Source organism: Nansenia antarctica (assembly GCF_963989245.1).
Source record: "Nansenia antarctica genome assembly, chromosome: 2".
Lineage (NCBI taxonomy): Eukaryota > Metazoa > Chordata > Actinopteri > Argentiniformes > Microstomatidae > Nansenia > Nansenia antarctica.
In genome coordinates, this window is record NC_137675.1 from 84,558,442 (window position 1) to 84,568,441 (window position 10,000).

General features: G+C 51.7%; 1 pseudogene across 1 annotated transcript in view; it reads right to left on the reverse strand.

The window, feature by feature from the left end:
* LOC308151765 (junction plakoglobin-like) overlaps positions 1-10,000 on the reverse strand; it is a 53,732-nt pseudogene that overhangs the window by 11,555 nt on the left and 32,177 nt on the right. The window contains exons 2-4 of the transcript in view: positions 8,688-8,855; positions 6,171-6,436; positions 4,429-4,667 (exon numbers count right to left, since the gene is read on the reverse strand). The product of the transcript in view is annotated as a junction plakoglobin-like (transcript). The remainder of the gene's footprint in view (positions 1-4,428; positions 4,668-6,170; positions 6,437-8,687; positions 8,856-10,000) is intronic.

The window sequence follows — 10,000 nt, forward strand, 5'->3', positions numbered from 1 at the left end:
AGGAGGAAGAGGAGGAGGAAGGTTAGAACGGCGCTGACTCCGTAGGAGAGCTGAGGAGGAGGAGGAGGAGGAGGAAGAGGAGGAAGGTTAGAACAACACCGACTCCATGGGAGAGCTGAGGAAGAGGAGGAGGAGGAGGAGGAGGAAGAGGAGGAAGAGGGTTAGAATAACACCGACTCCATGGGAGAGCTGAGGAGGAGGAGGAGGAAGAGGAGGAAGAGGAGGAGGAAGGTTAGAACGGCGCTGACTCCGTAGGAGAGCTGAGGAGGAGGAGGAGGAGGAAGAGGAGGAAGGTTAGAACAACACCGACTCCATGGGAGAGCTGAGGAAGAGGAGGAGGAGGAGGAGGAGGAAGAGGGTTAGAACCACACTGACTCCATGGGAGAGCTGAGGAGGAGGAGGAGGAGGAAGAGGAGGAGGAAGGTTAGAACAACACCGACTCCATGGGAGAGCTGAGGAAGAGGAGGAGGAGGAGGAGGAAGAGGAAGATTAGAACGGCGCTGACTCCGTAGGAGAGCTGAGGAAGAGGAGGAGGAGGAGGAAGAGGAGGAGGAGGAGGAGGAAGAGGAGGAGGAGGAGGGTTAGAACAATACTGACTCCATGGGAGAGCTGAGGAAAAGGAGGAGGAGGAGGAAGAGGAGGAAGAGGGTTAGAATAACACTGACTCCATGGGAGAGCTGAAGGAAGAGGAAGAGGAGGAAGATTAGAACGGCGCTGACTCCATAGGAGAGCTGAGGAAGAGGAGGAAGAGGAGGAGGAGGAGGAAGAGGAGGAGGAAGAGGGTTAGAACCACACTGACTCCATCGGAGAGCTTGAGGAAGAGGAGGAGGAGGAGGAGGAGGAGGAAGAAGAGGAGGAGGAAGAGGTTTAGAACAATGCCGACTCCGTGTGAGAGCTGAGGAAGAGGAGGAAGAGGAGGAAGATTAGAACGGCGCTGACTCCGTAAGAGAGCTGAGGAAGAGGAGAAAGAGGAGGAGGAGGAGGGGGAGGAGGAGAAGGAAGAGGAGGAGGAGGAGGAGAAGGAGGAAGAGGGTTAGAACCACACTGACTCCATGGGAGAGCTGAGGAAGAGGAGGAGGAGGAAGAGGAAGAGGAGGAAGATTAGAACGGCGCTGACTCCGTAGGAGAGCTGAGGAAGAGGAGGAAGAGGAGGAGGAAGAGGAGGGGGAGGAAGAGGTTTAGAACAACACCAACTCCATGGGAGAACTGAGGAAGGGAGGGTGAGGAGGAAAGAGATAAAGAGAGAGAGAGAGAGAGAGAGAGAGCGAAAGAGACAGAGATATGAGAGAATAGAACAGAGGAGAGGACGGAGAGGGGGAGGAGAGGATGGAGAGGGGGAGGAGATATTAACTTGACCGTAACTCGGTCGCTAATTGCTTTCCTTTGAATTTCACTTTAATTAGCGTCAGGGTTCTGTTCCCATAATTAACTTTGCTCCGTCGATTGTGCTTCTTCTCCTTTGAAGCGTCTGAGCGCTCGATCACGGACAGATCTGCCAGTCACAGAACAGAGCGTGTTGTTGTTGCTGATTTCATCGTGCTGTCGGGCCACCCGAGGCAGCTAATTTGCTAATCTGTGGGAGACTCAAACACTCGCCGCCCCCGCGAGACGAACGTTTCCAACACTCCGGCTCAATCATCAATCGAGTTCTATAAAAAGGCTCTGCCTCTCTGTCAGGGCCTCCTCCCTCTCTGCTGTCCTGTTCTGTTTGTTGTGTTGCAGGACAGGAGTGGGGAGGGGAGGCCTGATTGGTCGATGCAGCGCAACTCTGGCTATGCCTATTTAGGCTGTGCTGGTGACACTCTCAGTCTCTCAGTCTCTCTCTCTCTCTCTCTTTTCCCATTTTTCTCTATCTCTGTCTTTGTTTATTTTCACCTTCTTCCTCTCTCTCTCTCCCTCTCTCTCTCTGTCTCTCTCTCTGTCTCTCTCTCTCTCTCTCTCCCTCCCTCTGTCTCTGTCTCTCTCTTTCTGTCTCTGTCTCTCTGTCTCTCTCTCTCTCTGTCTCTCTCTCTCTCTCTCCCTCCCTCTGTCTCTGTCTCTCTCTTTCTGTCTCTGTCTCTCTGTCTCTCTCTCTCTCTCCATGCAGGAGCATCCTTTCTGATCATTTGTTTGTGGCAGACCTTTCCTTGTGTTTACACCTTACAACATTCCACATGCCTACTGATCACTCACCCACACCCTACACCATTGATTATACTGACTGTCAACATCCCACTTCTATTCTGTTTACTTGAGTCTTTAGTTAGTAATGAAATATTGATTATTTCTCTACCCCTGACTCCCCCCTTGTCACTCCCTTGGAGCCGGGTTAGCTCATTTCCTGGTTCCCCAAATGAGAGCCCCAAGTCCCACTCCCCCCTCGCTCTGGGATCTGACGGACTGACAGGTGTCAATCAAACGAGTTTGACTTCACATGAAGTCAGGCGTCTCCCCGGCTCCAGTAATGGGATGGATGGAGATGGTTCCCAGGCGGAGCTACGACGGTAGACTAAACACAGCCCTCCCTCCCTCCCGACAGTCGTATTCATTGATGAATTGACAATTGTCTTGTTAGAGCCTCCGTGAAATCTCCTCATGAATCACTTGCAAACTGACAGGCCAGTCACAGTCACCACCCAGCAGCAGCAGCAGCAGCAGCAGCGTATATAGGGGTGATAGCCATTGTTAGATAAACGATGATTCATTTTTATGAGCCACAGCGTATCGCCGTCTTTGGGGAACGGGAGAAAAGTTGTTCGGTTTGTTGCACAAATGGAAGGATGTAAAATGATCCAATTTACAGTACTGGAAGTATTATAGTCTGGAATTATTCATAGGTCGTTGAGAAACCCTCATCCCTCCTCGCCCCTCCTCCCTCCCTCCCTCCCTCCCCTCCTCCCTCTCTCTCTTTCTTCTTTATGTTCTGTCTTCATTCCTCTCTCTCTCTCTCCTCCCTTTACGCCTCTCCCTCTCTCTCCTATACCCCTCCCGCGACTGGTTTATAACCTCCCCAAATTCTCCCATGTCACCCCCCTCCTTCGCACCCTTCACTGGCTCCCGATAGCAGCTCGCATCAGATTCAAGACCCTAGTGCTTGCCTACCAGGCAGCAAAAGGGACAGCCCCTGCCTACCTGCAAGCAATGGTCCCCCCCCAAACTTCAGCCCGTTCACTCAGCTCCTCCACCTCTGCTGGCCGACTGGCCCCACCACCTGTACGCCAACGCGGCAGTCACGCTGCCCGGTCACGTCTCTTCACTACACTCGCTCCCCGCTGGTAGAATGAGCTTCCCACGGCTGTCATAACTGCTCCTCCTGAGACATCTACTACCCCACCTACTACCCCTCCTGAGACACTCTTATACTGTTTCTCCTGAGACACCTACTATCCCCTGTACTGTTTCTCCTGAGACATCTACTACCCCCTATACTGTTTCTCCTGAGACATGTACTACCCCCCTGCACTGTTTCTCCTGAGACATCTACTACTCCCTGTACTATTTCTCCTGAGACATCTACTACTCCCTGTACTATTTCTCCTGAGACATCTACTACCCCCCTGTACTGTTTCTCCTGAGACATCTACCCCCCCCTGTACTGTTTCTCCTGAGACATCTACTACCCCCCTGTACTGTTTTCTCCTGAGACATCTACTACTCCCTGTACTATTTCTCCTGAGACATCTACTACCCCCTGTACTGTTTCTCCTGAGACTTCTACTACCCCCCTGTACTGTTTCTCCTGAGACATCTACTACCCCCTGTACTGTTTCTCCTGAGACTTCTGCTACCCCCAGTGTACTGTTTCTCCTGAGACATCTACTACCCCCCTGTACTGTTTCTCCTGAGACATCTACTAACCCCCTGTACTGTTTCTCCTGAGAAATCTACTACCCCCCTGTACTGTTTCTCCTGAGACATCTACTACCCCTCTGAACTGTTTCTCCTGAGACATCTACTACCCCCCTGTACTGTTTCTCCAGGGTCGATTAATAATAATTAAAAAAGCACGACTGCCAATGGCCCCAGGCCTGAGCTTAGATTACTTTCTCCTGCTATGACTGGTGGATAGATGATTCACTTACTTAGTTAAATGTATTGATTGTAAGTCGCTTTGGAATAAGGCATCTACTAAATGCCAAAAATTTAATGTAAATGTCCATACCTCTCTCTCTCTCTCTCTCCCCTTCAGTCCATCTCTCCCTCTCCCCTCCTCACCCCCTCCCCCCTCCCTTCCCCCTCTCCCCCCTCTCACCTGAGCATGCGGACCAGCGCGGGTATCCCCCCTCCCCTCACCCCTCTCTCCCCTCCCTCCCTCCCCCTCACCTGAGCATGCAGACCAAGGCCGTTAACCCCCCCTCCCTCCCTCCCTCTCCCTCCCTCTCACCTGAGCATGCCGACCAGCGTTCCCCCCCCCCCCCCCCCCCCCCTCCCTCCCTCCCCCCCTCTCACCTGAGCATGCGGACCAGCGCGGGTATCCCCCCGGACTTGAAGATGGCGAGCAGCCCCTCCCTCTGGTGGGACAGGCTGTGCAGCACGGAGGCGGCGGCGCGGGCCGTCTCCATGTCGCCCGTGGTCAGCATGGCGCGCACCACCGCCGCCACCATCTGGGGCGACTGGGTCAGGACCCGGCGGGACGCCTCCTTACGGGTCAGCTGGTTCACGATCAGCGCCGCCTTGTTCACCACCACCTGGGGAGGGAGGGAGGGAGGGAGGGAGGGAGGGAGGGGGGGGGAGGGAGGGATATGGGAGGGGGAGGAGGGGGGGGGGGGGGTATGGGGGAAGAGGAAGTTGGGGAGGAGGGAGGAGGGGGTATAGGGGATGGGGGGGAGGAGGGGAGAGAAGGGGGGGAGGATGGGGGTATGGGGGGGTATTGGGGATGGGGTATAGGGGAAGGGGATGGGGTATAGGGGAAGGGGGTGGGGGGGAAGGAGGGAGGGAGGGAGGGAGAGGGAGGAGGAGGAATGGGGTACAGGGGAGGAGGGGAGAGATGGGGTATAGGGGAAGGGGAAGAAGGAGGGAGGAAGGAGGAGGAGGGATGGGGGAGGGAAGGGAGGGGAGGAGGAAGAATTACATTTTGTGATGATAAGAGACTTCAGACTTCAGGCGGTTATTGCACGGCAAAGGATTGTCGACCAAATACTAAACATTTATCTTATCTAGTAGTTTATCTGGACATTCTATTATTGTTATTTTCTTCCGGAGCGCTGAAATAGGGAGAGTGTGTCCTTCCGAAAAGTGCTTAGCGCTTTAAAGTACTTTCTAAAAGTTGAATCAATCTGAAATAAACCCCCGTTAAATGAACAGCTGGCTTCCTGCTTCTGTTCTGATTGGCTAAATGAGAGCACGTCCATCTCCCCCGCTCAGCCTATTAGAAGGCTGCGATGTGACGATGCTCTACTGTGACCTCACAGTAGCGGTTTGATTTCAGATCCAAACTGTCTGGTGTATGGAGCTGAAAGGAGACAAAATGGAGAAGATGGCCCTGAAGAGTCACGTTCTGACAGAATAAAGCTGTCTGGCTCGTCTGTGTGTTTGTCCTGGAACGACCTTGACGACAACACAGCAGCAGTTTAGCACACGACACAGCAGGCTAGGCAGGCGGGGGACCACATCAATGCTAGGCACTGTGTGTGTGTGTGTGTGCGTGTGTGTGTGTGTGTGTACATGTGTGAGTACGATGTGTGTGTGTGTCTGTGAGTGTACATGTGTGAGTGTGTGTGTGTCTGTGTGTCTGTGAATGTGCGTGTGAGTGCGATGTGTGTGTGTGAGTGTACATGTGGGAGTGTGTGAGTGCGAGGGGTGAGTGTGTGAATGTGTGTGTGTGAGTGCGATGTGTGTTCATGTGTGAATATGTGTGTGTGTGTGTGAATGTGTGTGTGTGTGTGTCTGACAACCTCGACGAGCAGCTTGAGAAGTTCTGGCACAACGCACGTGGCCAACACACACACACACACACACACACACACACACACACACACACACGTACACACACACTCGTACACACACACTCGTACACACACACACACACACACTCACTTACACATGTACACACATGTACACACACACACACACACACACCTGTCTCTCTCTCTGTCTTTCTCTCTGTCTCTCTATCTCTCTACCTCTCTCTCTACCTCCTCTCTCTCTACCCCCCCCCCCCCCACAGCCCCTCCCCCCCCCCACACACACACCTGGTCCTCGTCCCCCAGCAGCTTGGTGAGTTCGGGCACGGCGCGCGTGGCCAGCTCCGCGTCGTCCTGGTAGTTGATGAGGTGGACGATGGCGGTCTTCAGCAGCTGCGAGGGCTCGGCCAGGCGCTGCACGTTGCTCTGCGGCCCCCCCCCCGCCCCGCCCCCCTGGGGGGACAGCATGGCCGCCTCCCCCTCCACCAGGGTCTCAGGGAACATGGCCGCCCGCACCCGCTGAGCCCGCGTCAGGCTGTACTGGGCCTCCGCATCTGGGGGGGGGGGGGGGAGGAGGGTTAGACGGTACCGGGTGACGTGTGTGTGTGTGTGTGTGTGTGTGTGTGGGTGGGTGTGGGTGTGTGTGAGTGTGTGTGTGTGTGTGTGTGTGTGTCGGGGGGGGGGGGGGGGTGCACGTGTGCATGTGTGCATGTGTGTGTGAGTGTGTGTGTGACAACCTCGACGAGCAGCTTGAGAAGTTCTGGCACAACGCACAGGGCCAGCACTGCTGAGACACACACACACACAACATTTGTGTGTGTATATGTGTGTGTGTGTGTGTATATGTGTGTGTGTGTGTGTGTGTGTGTGTATGTGTGTGAGTGAGTGAGTCATGGAGCCAGAGTGTGTGTGAGTGATATTGGACGAGTCAGTGAGCATCTACAGTATGAGTGTCTAGAGCAGGGGTCGGCAACCTTGAATGTTGAAAGAGCCATATTGGACCAAAAAACAAAAAAACGAATCTGTCTGGAGCCGCAAAAAAATGTAAAGCCTTATATAAGCCTTATAATGAAGGCAACACATGCTGTAAGTGTCTATGGGCCGGTTTCACAGACAAGGCTTAAGCCTAGTCCTGGACTAAATCACACTTTCAATGTAAAATCTCCATTGAAGATGCTTTTTAGTCCAGGATTAGGCTTAAGCCTTGTCTGTGAAACTGGCCCTTAATAAGCTATAATATTAGCCTACTATCAAAATTACTAAGTAGGCTAGAAATACATAAGCCTTAGCACATATGCATACAACCGAATGCAAACGTATTGTGCTTTACAAAAGTGAAACACTAGGATAGCGTAAAGGGGGTCTGGGGGGTTCCCCCAAAACATTTTTTAACAGAGTAGATTCTGGTGCCTTTTAACAGGTGGGTTGATACTTTTATCTGGCTATACTAGCCTGAGAAAAAATATGGATAAGTTTGTAATTTCATCCGGAGGAAGTGAGCAAACCAGTGAGCAAACCAAGAGAACTAGCCTCCCTCGTCCTCTTTTCACTATTTTAAGTTAAACCCTCTCAGACCCACAGGAACGCCGGCGCTCCCAAATATCATACCTTCTTTAGAAGTTCATAATTCAGAAACGGTTTGAGCTAAAGACAAGCCGCTTTTTGCATTTAAAAGTAGGCAAATAGCGCTCACTGGGAAGCTCCCGTTCATCGATGTGCGTCGCCGATGTCTGTATATAAATCAAGTTGTAGACAATGTGGATAGTTTCTTGCTTTGCCTTCCGCAGTACTTTGTCAATCCCTGTGGATATAGGTCTACTCTTGAAAAAAACCTGTCACATCCAGTCTCATGTTGGGTCCAGTCAAAATGTATAATACTAGTCATGTGCCAACATATCCAAATCCTATTGGCCCTCGTACAACATTACAGCGTAAACAGGGAGTTGTAGTTCAAGGAGAGAGACGCGGCAACGTAAAAAATAAATAATCGTTGTTCATTTCCATTTGTGGTCAAAGCCACAGGGAGCCACTGAAGATGGGCAAAAGAGCCGCATGCGGCTCCGGAGCCGCGGGTTGCCGACCCCTGGTCTAGAGGGAGAGAGAGAGAGAGAGAGAGTTAGAGAGAGAGAGAGAGAGTTAGAGAGAGAGTTAGAGAGAGAGAGAGAGAGAGAGTTAGAGAGAGAGAGAGTTAGATGAGTTAGAGAGAGGTCTGAATGAGCCAGAGGGCAGGTGAGAGAATGTATTTTTATTCAAAGGATTTAGAGAGAGAGAGAATGAGAGAAGTATAGAGAGACAGTGACAGAGAGAGAGAGAGGATGAATAAGAGATAGAGATAGAGACAGAGAGAGGTAGAGAGAGAGGGAGAATAAGAGACAGAGGTAGAGAGAGAGAAAGAGAGAGAGCGAGAGATAGAGAGAGACAGAGAGAGGTAGAGAGAAGTAGAGAGAGAGAGAGAGACAGAGGTAGAGAGAGAGAGATAGAGAGAGAGAGAGAGAGATAGAGAGAGACAGAGAGGTAGAGAGAAGTAGAGGTAGAGAGAGAGAGACAGAGGTAGAGAGAGAGAGAGAGGTAAAGAGAGAGACAGAGAGAGAGAGAGACAGAGAGAGACAGAGACAGAGGTAGAGAGAGAGAGATAGAGAGAGACAGAGAGAGACAGAGAGAGAGAGACAGGGGTAGAGAGAGAGAGAGAGAGACAGGGGTAGAGAGAGAGAGAGAGAGAGAGACAGAGAGAGACAGAGAGAGAGAGAGAGACAGGGGTAGAGAGAGAGAGAGAGAGAGAGAGAGACAGGGGTAGAGAGAGCGTACCTGTCGGGGAGTCCACCGCGGTAGTCGTGGTAACGGTGTACTTCTTGCCGCTGTACTCGGTGCTGGTGTCGTCTCGCACGGTGGTGGCTCCCGATTGGATGCCTGAGTCTGGGGCGTAGTACGTCTGCTGCCACTCCGCCACCTTCACAGATCCCTCCGCCTCGGACACTGGGAGGAGGGGGACGCAGACGTACGCTCAATAGAACAGACAGATATAGATATATATAGATATAGATATAGACATAGAACATACTAGAATGGAGTTGGGTCGAGCAGAGCAGGGGAGGGCAGAGTAGAGGAGAACAAAGCCCTGAAGAAGACACTGAAACCCAGGAAGAGGAACCAGAATATATGTCTGTGTGTCTGTCTGCCTGTCTGTCTGTCTGTCTGCCTGCCTGGGACTGTTGTTTTGTAATAAATGGACTGCACTTATATAGCGCCTTATTCCAAAGCGCTTTACAATGGTCTCTCATTCACCCATTCGGCGGCAAGCTACCATGAAAGGTGTCGACCCGCTCATTGGGAGTAATTTGGGGTTCAGTGTCTTGCCCAAGGACACCTCGACACGTGGACAGCCGGGGAACGAACCGCCGACCTTGCAGTCATTAAAGGCCGGCTCTACCTCCTGAGCCACACATCATAGAATAGTAAACAGCAGAGTAGTTACAGCCAGTCTAGCACCGTGGTCTGGGCTGGTCCAGTGGTCTACACCATGGTCTGGGGTGGTCCAGTGGTCTAGCACCATGGCCTGGGGTGGTCCAGTGGTCTAGCACCATGGCCTGGGGTGGTCCAGTGGTCTAGCACTGCGGTCTACAATGCACACATACGCCCATGTCGGCATGCGTTCGAATCCGGCCCATGCCCTGCTGACATGCCCTCTTCTCCTTACTTTCCCTTACTTTCCTGTTTGTCTTCACTATCTCTGTCCAATAGAGTGAAAAATATTAGTAGGACTGCCCCACAAAAATAACGTAAAAACAAAAATAGATGCTTTATTGTAGCGTTTTAATAAAGTCTTTATTAAATCGACTTTATGGTAGTTTCAATAAAGTAAATTTTCCTCTGCAGCGAGAGCGTTGTAGAGGCGTTAGATGCAGAGATAATATGAGCACATGATATTAAATATAAACTCACAAATCATCACCCTAAAACAAAGTAGAACAATTGCTGAAATGTACGCAATTATCGGTGTCAGGCAGCGCGCTACTCTTCAAATAATTGAAAGGTTTCAAGGTCACAGCCTCCAGTTATGAAGTGTAGTCGGAATTATTTTCAGATGGCTTCTCTTTATGAAACAGAGGCTATTCAACGCC